The sequence below is a fragment of the Phodopus roborovskii genome, unplaced genomic scaffold (genome assembly GCF_943737965.1).
Source record: "Phodopus roborovskii unplaced genomic scaffold, PHOROB, whole genome shotgun sequence".
NCBI classification, from domain to species: Eukaryota; Metazoa; Chordata; class Mammalia; order Rodentia; family Cricetidae; genus Phodopus; species Phodopus roborovskii.
In genome coordinates this window covers 5,423,671-5,441,569 of record NW_026126566.1, presented here as the reverse complement: position 1 = coordinate 5,441,569, position 17,899 = coordinate 5,423,671, and the positions used below count along the sequence as shown (strand labels likewise).

The 17,899-nt window shown below is 38.0% G+C and overlaps 1 protein-coding gene across 1 annotated transcript in view; it reads right to left on the bottom strand.

Moving 5' to 3' along the window:
- The window catches only part of Ctnna1 (catenin alpha 1), a 115,520-nt gene that overhangs the window by 45,348 nt on the left and 52,273 nt on the right, over positions 1 to 17,899 (bottom strand). The window lies entirely within an intron of this gene.

The window sequence follows — 17,899 nt, the reverse complement described above, 5'->3', positions numbered from 1 at the left end:
CGCATCTGTGGCACTGACCATGCCCATTGGGGTGGAGACCGGGGTAGAAGTGACCTGGGGATCTAGGTCTGAGGAGGAGCCTGGTAGTGCTCTCTTGCTGGCCTCACTTTGTAGACCAGGCTGGCCTCAAACTCAAAGATCCACGTGCTTCTGCCTCTTGAGTGCTGGGATTAAAAGCATGCACCACCACCGCCCATTTCTATTTGTTAATTTTTTAAAAGAGAACTCACCATGTAGCTCAGGATGGCCTTCAATTTCTGATCCACTTACTAAGTGCTGGGCTTACAGGGGTGAGCCACCATACCCAGTCCTACATTAACTCTCAATGTTGATTATTCATTTCCAATCTAAAACTTACTAGTTTCCTGAAATGAAGTTCAAAATTTGCAGCTTTCTCTTCCAACTCTCATTAGAATATCCTCACATGGAAAGGCAGAACAAATGTCTATTTTGTAAAATATATGCTGGGGAAAAGAGGGAAAGGTCTAGCTCCAGTCCTTGTTTCCTAGTAATCTACGTTTCCATATCTTAACCATGTGGTTTTATAGTATTTCCAAAATAAAGTTTCAAATTTTTAGAGCAATAGCGTCTAGCTCTCCCCAATGTGATATCAATACTAAACACTAACAAAAACACAGTGTAATGACGACCTACTACTTTTGCTCCTCCTCTATTTCTACTAAACAACCTTGTTACAAGACTTAAGGCATTATTTTAATATGTAAGACATTAATGGCTTCACTCTTAGAAAATTCTGTGGAACTACTGGTTTTGTTATGGCTCACTGGTTAAAAACACTGACTGCTCTTCCAGAGGTCATTGGATTCAATTCCCAGAACACTCTGCAGCTCACAACCACCCAAAGTCCTCTTCTGGCCTCCAGGAACACTGTACAGATGTGGTACAGACACACACACAGGCAAAACACCCATACACATACAATAAAATTATATGATGTGGCCTAAATAAAAGAAATTGAGACTGGGAAATTACATCTTACATGTTACACTTCACAAGAGCCAAAAGTTTCAAGACTTAAAATCACTTTATTATGTTGCCTCTAGTTAATCTCCATTATCAAATGCTTTCTTTTTCTTTGCAACGTATATGTTCAAAGTCATTGTAATTGTAGTGGCTCCTTAACAACTCAAAGAAGTTTCTTTCCACATTTTTATTAAAATCAGGACTAGCTCACAACTCTAGTTTCTCTACCTAGGCAAAATAAAAATTACCAGATGGCCATGGAGTAAAACTCTAATTTAAATTAACCAACCCAAATGAGGACCACCTAACAATAATCAATTTTTGTTACTTTCCTCAGCTTTCAGAACTAGGTAAGAGATGCTTCATGCTCTGCCATGCAATAATAGATTACTGAGGTCTTGCCTCCGGTGTACAACATTCAAGTATAAAAAGTCCCCATACTAAACCTTTAATCCCAGCATTTGGAGGCAGAGGCAGCTGGATCTCTATGAATTAGTTCCATATCGGCCTGGTCTACAGAGCAAGTTCCAGGACAGGTTCCAAAGCAATACTGAGAAACTGTCTCAAGAAAAGAAAAAGGAAAAAAAAAAGTTCCAATACCTCTGGGTAATGACAAGCAACAAAGGAAAACCAGTAATATAACACTCAGCAGTTAGTACTGTGGTGACCCCAAACATAAAGTTATTTTTATCGCTATTTCATAACTACAACACTGCTTCTGTTACGAATCATAATGTAAATATCTGTGCTTTCAGGTGGTCTTAGGTTATCCCTGTAAAAGTATCATTTAACCTACTAAGGGGTCATGACCCACAGGTTGAGAACCAATGCCTTAAGATCTAACTAAACCCTCTTCCTCTCAATAAACTTACCAAAGAGCAATGAGGGGAAGGAGGGAGACCTTTTAGTTTAGTCCAGTATGATTAGAGTCTCTTTCATTTACTAATTCAAGGGATTCCAATGGTTAATTGTAGTTCTCTACATCTACAATGCTATATACAGGTAAGAAGCACAAGAGCTGGATCCCTGCCCTGCCTAGTTCATACATTTAGGTTAAAGGCCAGTCATGGGATTGGTCTTTGTGTGGACCAGTTTTGCTCTTTACATTCTAAACCCCCAATATTTCTTTTGCATTTGTTTTATTTTTCTCTGAAATGGACAGTACTGATCATAAGTCTCAAAACTATGATATCAATAAAAGTACATTACCAATACTGAAGGAAAAATCACTGAAAACGATATGCCACATAGAATACTTCTTACACTTAACACAGAATGACATTATTATATAAGCCATTTATTTCCCTTTTTAGTGAACAGCCCAGAGAGAATAAGGAAAATTATGTATGGAGAGAGACAGAGAGAGAGGGTGTGAGGGAGGGAGGGAGGAAGGAAGGAATGAATGAATTAGCCAAGAGAAGGAACTGAAAAATGATGGAAACTTCATAGCATTTTTTTTTTCTATCAGAAAGCCCTAAAGAGTTAGATCCATCCTTTATCCAATTTGCAGCCCCCTTATCAGTATTTCATTCTGTGTCTAGTTACTTGAGAACTCTCAAGAATGTGGACTTTTCACTTAAACTAGAGACAGACAGACAGAGAATACACAAATGCATAAAGCTAAGGGAGTGGAGAGGGGATGCAACTTCATCAAGATGCAAACCCAATTCATGCCAAAGAGAAACCCACTACACAGCTCACTCCTGTAGTTTTAGTTATTACACTCCCTCCCCACTATCTCCATTTTTATCTAGTACTAGTTGCTTACATTTGATTAGACAAAGAACAATTCACTTGGCATACATGTGTGTTCACAGTAGCATTCAATATTTTCAACCAGCACTTGTATAGCCATAAATGATGTATAGGCAAATTCTGCCAATAGAGACTGGTAAAAAATTAAGTAGGAAAACTGTTTGCAGGTCGACCAATGAGATGCCCCAGGATACACACACACACACACACACACACACACACACACACACACACACACACACACTAAAAAAAGAAAAGAAAAATACTATTTACAAGTATAAAATCCTGCAAATGTGGTGTCAATAAGAGTTAGAAAGGAAGATTTATCACACAGAAGGAAAAAAAAATTCTAAAAACATCATTAACGCAACTATAACTAGGCTGCTTCTTCCAGCCATCCAGGTCAAAGAATTTTGATCCTAAACAATTAAAATGGTCTATGTGAAAAGAACTTTCTTTAAAAAAAAAAAAAAAAAAGAAAGGAAGAAAGAAAGAAAGAAAAGAAAGAAAGAAAGAAGAAAAAAAATCTAACTCAAAGTGAGGCAATTAATTACTACCTTGTATTCAACCATGACATTTTTCAAAGGAATCTATATTTGGGATATGTCAATTTATATGAAACTCATTTGAATGTGACAATTCTTTCCTAGAAACACCAAGCTTAAAAGTCCTTTTTCTTTTATAAAAGACATATAAAAGCGACAGGCTCACATAAACTTTTAATCTAATTCCATGATTACATAATATTCAATCTCTACAATAAACCTGAGACAGAAACACACACATGCACACATCTTTCCATGTGGCTCTGCTTCTTGAGATTTAACTATGAAGGACTCAAATGTGTGCATCCAAGTAATCTAAGATGAGAAGGATGCTTTCATTCCAAACAGGACTCCATTACCATAATACAAAGGTAAACAAAAGTGTATGAAAATTATAAAATTTCCAATGTGATTGTTTAAAATCTACCACCACCACCAACAAAAAAAGATAAAATGTAAAATAAATGGCAGACACTGGAGTAACAGCTGTAATATTCAATAGCTTCTAAAATGAAAAGTATCCATTTACAATTAGAAAAATGTGAGCTAACTACAAGTAAGTACTTGACAGAAGAGAAAAACCACATGGCACATAAGCAAAATTAAAACAATTAACACCTATTAGGGAGAGCATGAAGGGTATTTTCTAAGACTGGTGGTACAACAGCCACTAGGTTTAGCCCTTTGTGGAAAATAATCCTCTCTTCCCTTACCTCCTTAACTCAAATATTTCCCTAAAAATAGAGACTCTTTCATGTAAAGATAAAAGCACCAAATACAAGGGTGTATCTTTCAGGGTTAATCACTGCTACATCACACACAATGCTTTAAAAACAATTTAAAAAGCAAATGCTAATCAAAACAAGGAGTAGTTTAATAATTTTATAGTAAATCCACACTGTGGGCCAAAATGTTTTTAATAAATAATAAATACATCCATATTCAGCAATGAAAATAACATTTTATAAAATGTTCTCTAGAGTCTGGAGAAGATGTTAAGAGCACTAATCTTTGTTGCAGAGGACCCAAGTTTGTTTTCTAGCACCTTCATGGTGGTTTACAACTACCCATAACAATTGCCTCTTGTGACCTCCATGGACACCAGGCACATAGTGCATATACATACTTGTAGGGGCAATGCTCAATACACATAAGGGGAGAGCAAGTCTTTAAAACAAACAAACAAACGAAAACCACCTTTTCCATCAAATGCTTTTAAATAACAACAAGCAAGATTGTAAGCAATGATATCATCTTAATTAAGAGAATGTTTATGGCAAGGGGAAAATAATAGTAGTTTGTAGTAAACAAAAACTTTCAACTTAGATGAGGAAGGCTATTAAATTAATAAAGTATAACCAGACCTGACACATCAAGAAAAGCATCTGAAAGAATATGCTAAATGTCTAACAGCTGTAAAAATAACACTAAGACGGATTATTATTAGTTGACAGAAATGTCAATAATATATAGAACAAACTATAACAAACCACCAGGCGTAAGATCGCTCATTATGACACGGCCCAAAAAAAAAAAAAAAAAAAAAAAAAAAAAAAACCACACACACACACAATTCAAATGTGCAACAAGACAAGATGGTTATATTCCACATATGTGACCTTCATAGCTCATTGTGTTAAGAGGCTACAAACTGATGCACAACAGGAGAACAGGATAAAGCATAGGGACTAAACACCTAGCACAGAAGCAGACCAGCAAAGAGATGGGAATAGCTTCCTCAGAGGAAACAAAAGGAAATAGGTTTTAGATAAGAGGGGGATGTAGAATAAAATCCAGTGGCCTAAAATTGACATGAACAATAAAACACTTCTTCAAAGTATAACACCTGTTTAACAATCAATGACTCATTATAAGGCCAAAAGGCATCTGGGAGTAGGGGAGGGGAACGGATCTTTAGGACCTGGGTATGGTGCTGCATATGTACAATTTCTGCACGCTAGAGGACATAGGAGGAGAGCTGCAAACTCAAGCAAGCTTGACCACATAGTGAAATCACATCTTAAAAAATACAGAAACAAAAACCTAAACAGTTCAAGGAAGATTTTCCTCTTAAAAATATCTTTACATTACTTGTGTGTGGGTGTACATGTGGTTCACTTTATCTACATGAAATACAAAAAACTAAATAGAAAACCTGTAAGTGGATATAAAAGGGATAAGAAGGGACTTCTTTTAATATTCTTTTGCACTCTTTACATTTTGGAATTTATAAATATAATGCCAATTTTAAAGAGTTTTTTATATGATTTATCAAGATGGTTCAATGAGTAAAGGTCCTTCCCACCAAGTTTGAGCCTTAGAAATCATGTAGTAGAAGGGGAAAACTGGCACCTTTAACACAATAAATAGATATTATTTAAATTTTTAAAATTAAAAATGTTTTAGCAAGTATAAAGAAATGACATAGGGTGTATGTATATTCCTTAAATCCCAGCAGGGAGAAATAAATAAGTTCTGTAACAGTCAGTAGAAACATACTAAAAATTAAAATTGTCTTCAGCCTTTACCAGGGTCCACATAATGACCACAGCTTTGAAAGCAGAGAGGTATGGATGAAGAGAATAAGATCTTTTACCAACAGAATGTTAAATGCAATTATTTTACAAAATCTTTGGAAATCTTAAGTTTAAAAATGGAAAGACGACTTGATGTTTGATGATCGTTTTCAGTAACTGTAGCAATATTATAAAGGAATGGCCATGCTCTTCTACAGGGCTCCAGCCTCACAACAAGCTAAGTGCATGGGCACTGTTATCAGTCCCAGTGCCTAGAGGCAGCATCAGAGACTCAGGCAAGTTTAGGTAACAAGTATCAGAACAAAGTCTCTCCACAGACAATTCCTACAATAATATAATGCATGTGTACTAGTAAACGTGTCATTCAAACATTTCTGAAAACAAAGCTTCAAAATAAGAGTGTGTTTATGCCACAAACAAAACCAGCCTCTCTCTCCAAGTGTGGTAGTTAGAATGTACCTGCCCCCATAAACTCATAGCGAGTGGCACTATTAAGTGTGGCTTTGTTGAAGTAGGTGTGGCCTTGTTGGAGGAAGTATATTACTCTGGGGGCAGGCTTTGATGTCTCCTAAGCTCACGCCCCTGTTTCAGTTCACTTCCTGCTGCCTGCAGGCCAAGATATAGGGCTCTCAACTCCTTATCCAGCACCATGCCTGCATGCATGCCACCATGTCACACCATGATAATAAAGGCCCAAACCTCTGAAACTGTAAGTCACCCCAATTAAATGTTTTTCCTTGATAAGACTTGCTGTGGGTTGGGTGTTGGTGGCACACATCTTTAGTCCCAGCACTCAGGAGGCACAGGCTGGCAGATCTCTGGGAGTTTGAGGCCAGCCTTGTCTCCAGAGCTAGTTTCAGGACAGGCTCCAAATACAGAGAAACCCTGTGTCCCCGCCCCCCCCCCCACCCAAAAAAAAAAAAAAAAAAAAGAGTTGCTGTGGTCATGGTTGCTCTTCACAACAATAGAAACTCTAAAACATCAAGGCAAAGTGAATTTTTCCTATTTTTACATGTCAATAATTGGTTTTGTCCTATTCTGCGGGTTGCAGACACCTAACTGAGGTCATCAGCTTGGTAGCAAGGCCTTTCCCTGGCTGAGCCATCTCCAGGCCCTCCTGATCTATCTGGAGACACACAGGTAAGAGTAAGCTCTCCTGACAGCTTTACAACCCACTAGAGACACATGGCCTGCACAGGCTTTGCCCTCCTGTGAGGTTCTCCCCTCAGCCCCTTGGTCCTACAGGAGGAAATGCCAGTGGTGTGCAGCCCTAAGCAGCAACACAGAGTTTAAGACACCCGGGCCCCTTCTATAGCTCACTGGGACTTACTTGGGGGCAACAAGGACACATGCTATTTCTCACAGGGTATCAACTGAGATGTCCCTGCCTCCTAAAAAGAAGCTTCTGCCCACACAGATATCCACCAACACATATCTTACTCTCACCACAGCACTGGAAATACCATCAAGCTTCTTGCCAAGAAAAAGAGAGAACTCATCCCCAATAAAACAATAATGAAGAGGCATTACATTTGACTTTTTCAATCAAAGCCTTGACTAACAAATTACAACAGCATAATATCAGTATTGTGAAAAAATGATCCAGTATTTTGTATTCTGAGTAAGACTATTACATTTTTAAAAATCTTTTAAAAGAAATTAACTTTAAAGAAACATCAGTTTCAATCTAGTTGCAGAAAAGGTATTGGAATAATTTTTTCAATCTCCTTTCATATGATTTGTTAAATTTTAGTGTTGTTGTAAACATCCATAGGTCAATGTATCAAAAAGCATGGAACAGGTTAATATTGATGGAGAAATCATAGCAATGTTTAGTTATGGTTAACACAACCTGCTGTTAGGAGCTTCTCTTTTTATATTTATAAAAGGTGTAACATAAATTTATAAAAATACTTATATTATGAACACAGAATATCTTATAAGACTTGGTTTCTACTTGTAAAATTCTTGCTAATTTCTATGATAGAAATGAACAAGATTAAGTGACAACGGCTCAAGATTACTAAATACTGCAAAGGAAGCTGCCAATACTGACCAACACTTCAACCAAAGAAGGGGCTCCCTCTTTGGGTTTAGCAAGGTTGATAGGGCAGCAGCTTAGGCCTGCTGGACAGCACCAAACCTAACTGGATAGTGCCAGACTATGGCGTCCCATAGGTATACCATAAAGACCAGAAAAGGCCTGCACAGATAACTGAAAATGCAGACTGTTGATTGACAAAGTACCACTGATGGGACAAAAGAGTAAACCCACAACCTGAACTATACAATCTTTACAAGTCCATCAGAGTCCACTGATCACTAATCAACCCAAAATCTCTAGACTCACTAAACTCTCTGCTCCCTCTCAATCCCACGCATGTAGTTAACACAATACAATTAATAAGCCCTTTTTATGGCTCTCAGAATTTTATATTCAAATTGTAAGTGAATATATGCACAATTTTCAATTAAGAACCAAACATTTTAAAATATGGTAATTGTGTCTAATTGATGGCTCAACAGGTAAAAGCAGGTGGTATACAAGCCTAGAAACTTGAATTCAATCCCTGGAACCTACAAAAAGAGAACCAACGCTACAGAGTTGACCTCTAACCTCTATATGCATGCAATGCAAACATACACACATATATGACCATACACAGAACATAATTTTTAATAAAATAGTCACTCCAATGGCTAACAATTTGCATTTTACAAATCCACCACTGTTTCACAAATACAAAACATAAATGAAAATTTCTTTATTCATGAACTGTTATATATATATATATATATATATATATATATTTTTTTTTTTTTTTTTTTTTTTTACTTTTTAGTGTATATATGTGTAGTGCATGCCACAGAGTTGGTATGGAGGTCAGAAGGCAACTTGTGGGAGTCTGGTCTCTCCTGACACCATGTGGGTTCTAGAAGCAAAAACCAGGTCTTTGGCTTAGCAGCAAGGCACCTTTACCTGCTGAGCTATCTTGAACTATTTTTGCTCTGATAGGAACAACTTTTGATTCTGCAACTCGTGAAAGTACTCAATATTTGTGTAATTTAAGTAAAATAGCTACCAAAAAAACTACAGGCTATTATATTCAAATCAAAGGTAGACCAACTTCATACACACTACAGACTTTAAACACTACCCATATAATTTCCTCTATAATAGATGTGGCTAATGTTCAAAATAGGAAGAAAAATATCATTTTCTACTTCATGCCGGATAGACAAATTGTCTGAAATTCCTAAAGAAAATATCACATTAGACAGGACTCAATCAAACTCATAGAGCTCTGACTGCCTCTGCCTCCTGAATGCTGGTTCTAAATAAAGGCAGAAACCATCACTTCCAGCTTTGATGGCATTTTCTCACATAATATGTAAACATGGTTTTCATGCATATAAAACAAAGCATTTCTTCAAGCTTACCAACAACTAAATATAAAAACACATAAGTACGTTTAAAATGTTTCCTATCTGAAAAGATCTACGTAACAATACCCACCTTTGTGGGGACAAGGATGGACACAGGAATCTCATATATGTAGCTCTGGCTGTCCTGGAATTCAATGTGTAAACCAGGCAAGTTCCCAGGACCTACTTGCCTCCACATTCCAACTCTGGGATTACAGGCACAACATGGTCATGCTTAACTTATTCACAGATGCAAAGAGTTGGAGTCAGGTCCTCTTGCTTGCACAGCCAACTGTTCTTCCACAAAGACCCACCACCATCTTTATTCTGCAGTGTGTGCCTTTCTTGGACTTAGAAAAGTAGAAAATGGCTTCAAGTCCAACTGCAGTGATCTAGCGAGGCCTTAAGGGATGTCAGACACACTCTCTTCCTTCGCCCACAACTGTAGTGATCCAGCGGGGCCTTAAGAGATGTCAGACACACACTCTTCCTTCGCCCACATTAAACACACACCTAAAACTGTTGGTTCACCGCATTTTTGGCTGCCAAAAAGAGTAGACTAGCTTAGTGTTTGACATTTCCTTTTGGCAGTCATTAGTCCTTAATGTGTCACTGTCTCGGGGATAAATGAAATTGTTTCCTTTATTTCTGCAGTTCATTTTTCTTGGACCTCAAAAGAAATGCACTAAAGACTAAATCTTCACTAAAAGAGAGCTGGCAATCTAAGATTTTGTAATATATAACAATGATGATCAAAAAATCTCTCTCTCTACGACCCTTCATTCACTAGACTAAGTCAGTCCTAGCTTCTTACACAGTACCTTCTATAGAGAGGGAAACTAAAGAAAGGGGAAAAGAAAACAACCCCACAGAGACTGTCTAAGTCTCTTGATATTGTTGGTGAGCTATTCACTAGACATGAGAAAAGGGACTGCTAGCCAGTTTTGCTAGTAAAATAGTTTTAATTCTCAATAATCTAAATAGCTGCTGTTACTTGCTAATTAACCCATTGGTTATTCCTCGTTCTATCTCATATTACTCTCTTCACTCTCTTTCCAATACCAACCCTCTGTCTCTTTATGTATCTTACTTAATATCAACAATTCTATACTTGCTCCAAGTGTTTTAGAACGGCAATGTGCTTTACAGCCCGTTGTACTAGTCTCTGTTTTAAGCCAGAGTTCTTCATTCGATTTTTGTACCTCAAAATGAGTACTGAAATGGGGAAATGAGATCAAATGAGTATAGCTGTAGAGGGGATACTTACTATCAAATAAGAATCCCTCTAACTAAGGGTGGTACATTTAATAACTAATTGCCAAGGGAAAGACTCTAAAATCATGTTGAAAAGAAAAGCAATGGGTCTGGGATGTAGTTCAGTGCTTGTCTAGCATGAGTGGAGATTTTCAGTTCAATGTCCAACACCTCCATATCCATAACATTCCCCACCCTCAAATGCTTAAAGCACCTGAAACTATGAGAACTTCTCAATAAAAAACCTTAGAAGGTACACTAGACCAACTAATAGCATTTAGCCCATCACTACCATTATTAAATTTCATTCAAAATCTAATAAACCATAATGAAAATGAAGACACTGCCGTTTTCACACACCACAGACCTTTACAGTATGACCACGGCCGGGTGTGGCAGTGCGAATGGCAGCACATGCCCTGTGACCCCAGCACTGGGAGTGGAGAAAAGAAGATCCAAGCGCTCAAAGTCTGACTTCTTATCTTTCTCATTCATACTGCTGCTCACCAGTGCCTCACATAACCTCACCATGCTCTATTACGTTCCTCCTTTAGTTCTTGCTGTTAACTGAAACATCATCCTATTATTCACATACAAATCCCAGAATTTAGCTGAAACATCACGGGTACTAGCAAGTCCACCAAGTGAGGAGAAGGGAGCTAAGTGGGGTACAATAAAAACTGCTGGTGGTCGCAGGAAGATAATGGTGGCAAGGACAGCACCCTGAAACATCTAATACAATACAATGCTCAGCCACAATAATGATAAGCAACATCATTTTCTTAATGTTTCATAATGGGATTTCCCAAACATATCTTAGTTAGGTTTCTGTGACTGAACATCTTGGGGAGCAACTCGGGGAGAAAAGGGTTGGTTTATTTCACCTTACATGTCCAAGTTTTCAACAATACAGTATTTTTCCCTCCCACCACCCACTTCTGTATAGACTGCTTTAGCATGGAACTCGATATATAGATCAGGTTGGCCAAAACTCAAGAGATCTACCTGCCTCTGTCTCTCAAGTTCTGAGATTAAATGTGACTCAAAGCAGGGGAAAGTAACTCCAACCATGAATTCAGAATTAACTTTAAAGAGTAATTAGCAAGGAAGCCATGGCATGTGATGACACACTGCATTCAACTTCACAGAAATTAGAATATGTTTAAATGTAAGACCACAGAAAGAGGCTGATTATTCAACACATCTCAAAATAAAATTTGCACGAAAACTTTCTGGTCAGATGTTACTTTAGCAGGAAGTAAACTAAAAGAATACATCTTCCTTGTAAGCTTCCAAGTCACCCCATTTTGAAAAGGCCTTACAGCCCCCCCCTTTTTTTTTGAGGATGACCAAGGAGAAACAGTCATTCTTTGGTTCAATATGGCAAGTGTTCCACTTTTAAATAAATAAGCTATGTAGTGATTAGCAAGTAGTACTAATTAAAAACCATCAGGTGATCAGTGACCACAGACACACACACACACAAAAGAGGATATTCACTCAAGAGAAGAAACATATTATACTCTGCAAATTCTTGTTCTTCTGATTCTGTGTTATGACAAGGATGTGTCTGTCAACCAAGAAGGCAATTTCCAATAGGGAAGGCCTGCAGTCAGAGCTGGAAACATCCTGACAGACAAGGTTCTATATGTGTCCTAGGGAAGGACAATTTTGAACCTGTGCTTACAGGAGAACTAGAACTAGTCATAAAGCATCTAAACAGGCAGCTCTAAACAACTCTATTTTGGGAACAGGGGGAGAGGCATGATACCCTAAATAAAAAGCACACACACCATGGCTGACTTGAGCACTGGTAAGAACCATCAATCATACTGTATGAGCACGTGGAAGGTAGAGGCAAAACGAAAGTTCAAGGTTCAGGGTCATTGTTTTCTATATCAAACTTCACTTAAGAAAATAAAATAAACCATGATCATAACAAGTACTTACTACTTTAAGCCCTCTAAGACACCTCATTATTAAAAAACAAGATTTTTAGAATGAACAAGAAATACTAACATAGAGTTATCACTCGTATGTGCACATTATATACAATGCATATTTGAGTGTTGTGATTAGGATTCACTATGTAGCCCAGGCTGATCTGAATTTACTAGGTCTCCCAAGTGAGCCTCAAACTTGTGACCCTCCTGTTTCTGTCCCCAGGGTGATGGGATAATAAGTGTGAAATACAATAGCCAGCAAGCTTTCAGTTTTAGGTATTTGTCACATAAGGGCATTATGGATTTAAAAAAAAAAAAAAAAGGTAGAATCCTAAAACCACAAACTGGTTATATTTAAACAATCACATTATTTTAAATAAAGCATTACCGATACATGACAGCTGAAGCTATTTTAGACCAAAATGAGTAAAAAAAGAACATGAACCCAAGACCCAAAGGATACATCTATAGAACACTACTCCCACACCTAAGGCTAAGGATACATTGCAGAACAGGGGCAAGAAAGATTTTAAGAGCCCGAGGAATTGGAAGGTTTCTGTGAAGCTGTGTCTCCTCGGAATGTCTGAAGCTACACTCATGAAGTCTCACCAACATGATTATCTAAACATGAGAACATGAGCTGAATAAAGCCTCACTAAACTGGATGAGGAAGCTTATAAGGCTTTACCCACATAAAGAACTACAGGCAATTAAGAAACTCTAAGAGCTGGAGAAAGCCTTATTTATCTAGGAAAGAGTACACCAGTTAGTTATCCAATATCAAATGGTTGATTCTAAAAACATACACAAAAATAACATTATACAGATATAGACTGAGTGAGTTGTATTTATTTACACAGAGACACAGTAAATATTAACTGATTATATTCGTGTATTCCACACCAAACTAGTAGCAAATCAAATCAAAAGGTTCTGCCTGATATATTAACATAATGAAGTCTTCTCAATATATGTCCAGTTCAATTAAAAAAAAAAAAAAAAAAAAAAAACAGCCAGTTCCTATGTTCTGAGATTTTACAATTACCATGTATTAGGGGAAAAAAAAACAAAAACAAACATGAGGACTGGAGAATTTGGAGCTCAGTAGCTTAGAGCATTTGTTGCTCTTGCAGAGGATCTGGGATCAATTCCCAGCACTCATATGGTGGCTCACAACCATCATTAACTGCAGTTCCACAAGATCTGACGCTCTCTTCCTGACCTCCACAGGAATCACGGACATAGTTGGTAAAGAAATACATGCAGGTACAATATGCAGACATATAAAAGAAAATAATATATTTAAAAACAATGATAAAAATCCTTAAGGGGCTGAACAGATGGCTCAGTAGTCAAGAGGACTTGTTTTTTTTTTTTTTTTTTTTTTTGTTTTTTGTTTTTTTTAGTTTTTTTTTGTTTGTTTGTTTGTTTGAATCAGTTTTTTTTATTTTATTTATTATTTTACATGTCAATCCCAGTTCCCTCTCCCTCCCTCCCTTTCTCCTTCCCTCTCTTTTACCCTCTCTGCCTCCTCACATGCACTCTGACCACCCTCCCCTCCCCTCCCATCCCCCCACCCCAATTCCACATGTAGGGCGATGCCATCCAAGTGGGGTCATGTAGATCAGGTCATTTGAAGTAGGGACTAGGACGTCTATCCTTCTCTAGGTTAAGGCAGTATCCCTCCATGGGAGATGTGTTTGAGCACCTTTGAGCACCAGGGATACATCCTGGTTCCACTGTCAGAGGTCCTTTAGACAGCTCAGTCCTGGCTGACACCCATATTCAGGGGGGCCTGAGTCAGTCCCATGCTGGACTCCCAGCTATCAGTCTGGGGGCCTGTTAGCTCCTCCTTGTTCAGGTCAGCTGTCTCTATGTGTTTCTGCAACCTGGTCTTGTCCTCTCCGTCTGCATCTGGATTCTAGTTCAACTCAGTGTTTAGGTATGGGTGTTTGCTTCTGTTTCCAACAGGTACTAGACGAGGGCTCCATGGATAAGTTAGTTGTTGATCTCACTATCCGGGAAGGGCATTTATGGTAGCCTTTCCTCAGTTGCTCAAATTGTTAGTTGGCGGCAGTCTTGTAGGTCTCTAGACCTTTCTTTAGGTTTTCTCTTCAAATCAATATTGGCTCCCTCTTTTTATGTGTTCATTCTCTCTCTCGTCTTCTATTCCTACCCTGATTCAATCTTCCTAGTCGCACCTGTTTTCTTTTCTTCCCCCCCCCCCTTCTCCTACTTCTCTCTCCATTCACTGCCCCCCCCACTTCCCCTGTGCTCTGGGGGACTTGTCCCTTCTCGCTTCTATGAGGGACTTTATATGAATCTCTTAGAATACACCTTGTATCCTAGTTCCTCTGGTGGTGTGAATTATAGGCTGGTGATCCTTTGCTCTAGGTCTAAAATCCATATATGAGTGAGTACATACCATGCTCCTCTTTTTGTGACTGGGTTACCTCATTCAGGATGGTTTCTTCAAGTGCCATCCACTTACCTGTGAATTTCAAGATTCCATTATTTTTTTTCTCCAGAGTAGTATTCCATTGTGTAGATGTGCCACATCTTCTTTATCCATTCTTCAATTGAGAGGCATCTAGGTTGCCTCCAGGTTCTTGCTATTACAAATAATGCTGCTATGAACATAGTTGAACAGATGTCTTTGTTGCATGGATGTGGATCATTTGGGTATATGCCTAAGAGGGGGCTTGCCGGGTCCTGTGGTAAACTAATTCCCATTTTCCTGAGGAACCGCCATACTGATCTCCAAAATGGCTGTATGAGTTTGCACTCCCACCAGCAGTGGAAGAGTGTTCCCCTTTCTCCACATCCTCTCCAACATGAGTCATCATTGGGGTTTCTAATTTTAGCCATTCTGGCAGGAGTAAGATGGTATCTCAAAGTTGTTTTGATTTGCATTTCCCTGATAGCTAAGGATGTTGAGCACTTTCTTAAGTGTCTTTCAGCCTTTTTGATTTCCTCTATTGAGAATTCTTTCTTCAGTTCTGTACCCCATTTTTTAATAGGATTGTTTGGTGTTTTGTTGCCTAGTTTCTTGAGTTCTTTGTGTATTTTGGAGTTCAGTCCTTTGTCGGGTATAGGATTAGTGAAAATCTTTTCCCAGTCTGTGGGCTGCCGTTTGGTCTTGTCCACTGTGTCCTTTGCAAGAGCACTTGTTCTTAAAGAAGTTCAATTCCCAGCACCTACACGGTGGCTCACAACCATTTTTAACTCCAGTTCAAAGGGATCCCTAAGCCTTAATCTGACCTGAGGGCACAAGGCACACACCTGGTATAGACACAGATGAAAACAAAACATTCATACATACAATACAGTAAATAAAACAGGGTTTTTTTTTTTTGTTTGTTTTTATTTAATTGTATCTGTAAGAAACAACATGTTAGCTGGGCCCAGTGGTAGTTCACAGCTGTAATTCCAGTATTCTAGGTGGCTAAGGCCAGCATGGGCAACATATGGTAAAACAAACAGCGGGAGGAGGAAGAAGAGAGAAAGGCACACAGACAGGCAGGCAGGCAGGCAGATACAAATAAACATGCCCTTACCATCTCTGGCCTAACATAGACCTGTAACCTAAAACTAAAGTTCTAAGCATAATACAAGGTATAATGGCTATTATACCTGGATTACTATACTATTCTGGACATTTACCCACCTTAGCTGGTTGGTTATTCAGTTAGAATTATGCAACAGAAATAATATACAAACAGAACCATGCCATGCATAGACTCTTAAATTTTCTAATGCTTATTTTTAATAAAGTACAGAATTAAACAGATTGTACTTTTTTGATACTTAAAGAACTATTTTATATTCTTATTGCATACAAAGACTTTGAAACCTAGTATTGAGTTTATATATACATTATAGCTATTTAAAATATCACCTGTCAAATTTCAAGTATTCTAGCTAACACAAGAAAAAGCACAGAGCTTTGCTATGTATGCCCACAGAATAAAATAAAAGCATATTCTCACCAACTTTACAAGCTCTCATTCACTCCAGTTATATATGACCATACACTGTTGAGTAAGACTGTTCAAGACAAAACCAAATGAATTTCATTTCAAAAATTGAGTGTCCTTTATGTCCATTATGTTAAGCTAACCTGACATCAAACTGTAAATCCTACTTAAACAAGTATTTTGTGTTTATATACAGAAGCAAGTATTAAGGCTTTAAAAATTTTTTTTCTTTCCTTTGAGGCAGGGTTTTACTATATAACCTAGACTGGCCTCAACTTGGTCCTCCAACATACCAGCCTCCTGGGTGCAGGGACTAATTAAAGCATGTGAGCCACACCAGGCTTAATTTCAATCCACTTTCTTGGAAATCCTCAAAGACCATGACACTCATCCAAAGCTGTTTTTTCCCCCTCTAGAACCTCCATACCCAGTGCAACTTTAGGCTAACAGATGAGAAGCAAAATAAATTGAAGCACAATCACCAGTTCTGTCTGAAGGAAGCACTGGTAAAACCACAAGGATATACTCTAGACCTTTCTACTGCAATGCATCTGTGGCATTTCCAAGTTAAGTAGAGTCAGCTGTATTACTTTTACATTGATACCTATCATTTACAGCCTACACAGTGAGTGAACTAAAGACAAGACTTCCTAACCTTTCATCCCGTCAAACTACAATGCAAATAGGAATATTAAGCCTGCTGGCCTCCTTGCCCTTAGAGCCTTTAAAGGGGGTTATTTCATAGTCACCTAATTTCACTTTGACCTCATTCTGACCTAAGATACCACTTTTACTAATTTTACTAAATAGCTGCCACACACACACACACACACACCTATAACAGCAAGAATGAACGAGATTTTTTTTTTCCACACATGCATATTCTTGGCACCATGACTATACAAAATTGTTCATTTCACTCATTCTCTCAAGTCAGCATGAATTCATTAAGCATACTTTTACTGAGTACTTCTAGCATTATACAGACCATAAGAGTTTTTTTTAATACTTCAGTCTTCCAAAAGTTTATAACCTACTTTCAGAAATTATACTAATAAAGAAAACACCACTAAGTAACAATTCAAGGAAGTATACAATTAGGTGCAAAACCTGAGGAGATAAATAATGGTGCAGTTTAGATAGCCTTCAACAAGAGACAGAGGGAAACATGAAAACTTCAATAACAACAATGAACAATGTCCTACTAGAGATACAGGCATAGCTTAGTCTGACCCAGCAAGCCGAAGAGAGAAATGGAGAAAATCAATCAAGCTTAAAGAAATGGGAGGAGTGGTGGACATCCCCTGCACCCATCCTCTGCAATGCACGGGTGGCACAACTCTCAACCTCTTGCAATTCCTATGAAATTTTCTTATGTGAGTGATGATGTTAATTAAACACTGAGCACTTTCTTTCTTTTACTGTTTTCATGTATATGGATGTTCTGCCTGCGTGTTTGTCTGTGCACCATGTGTATG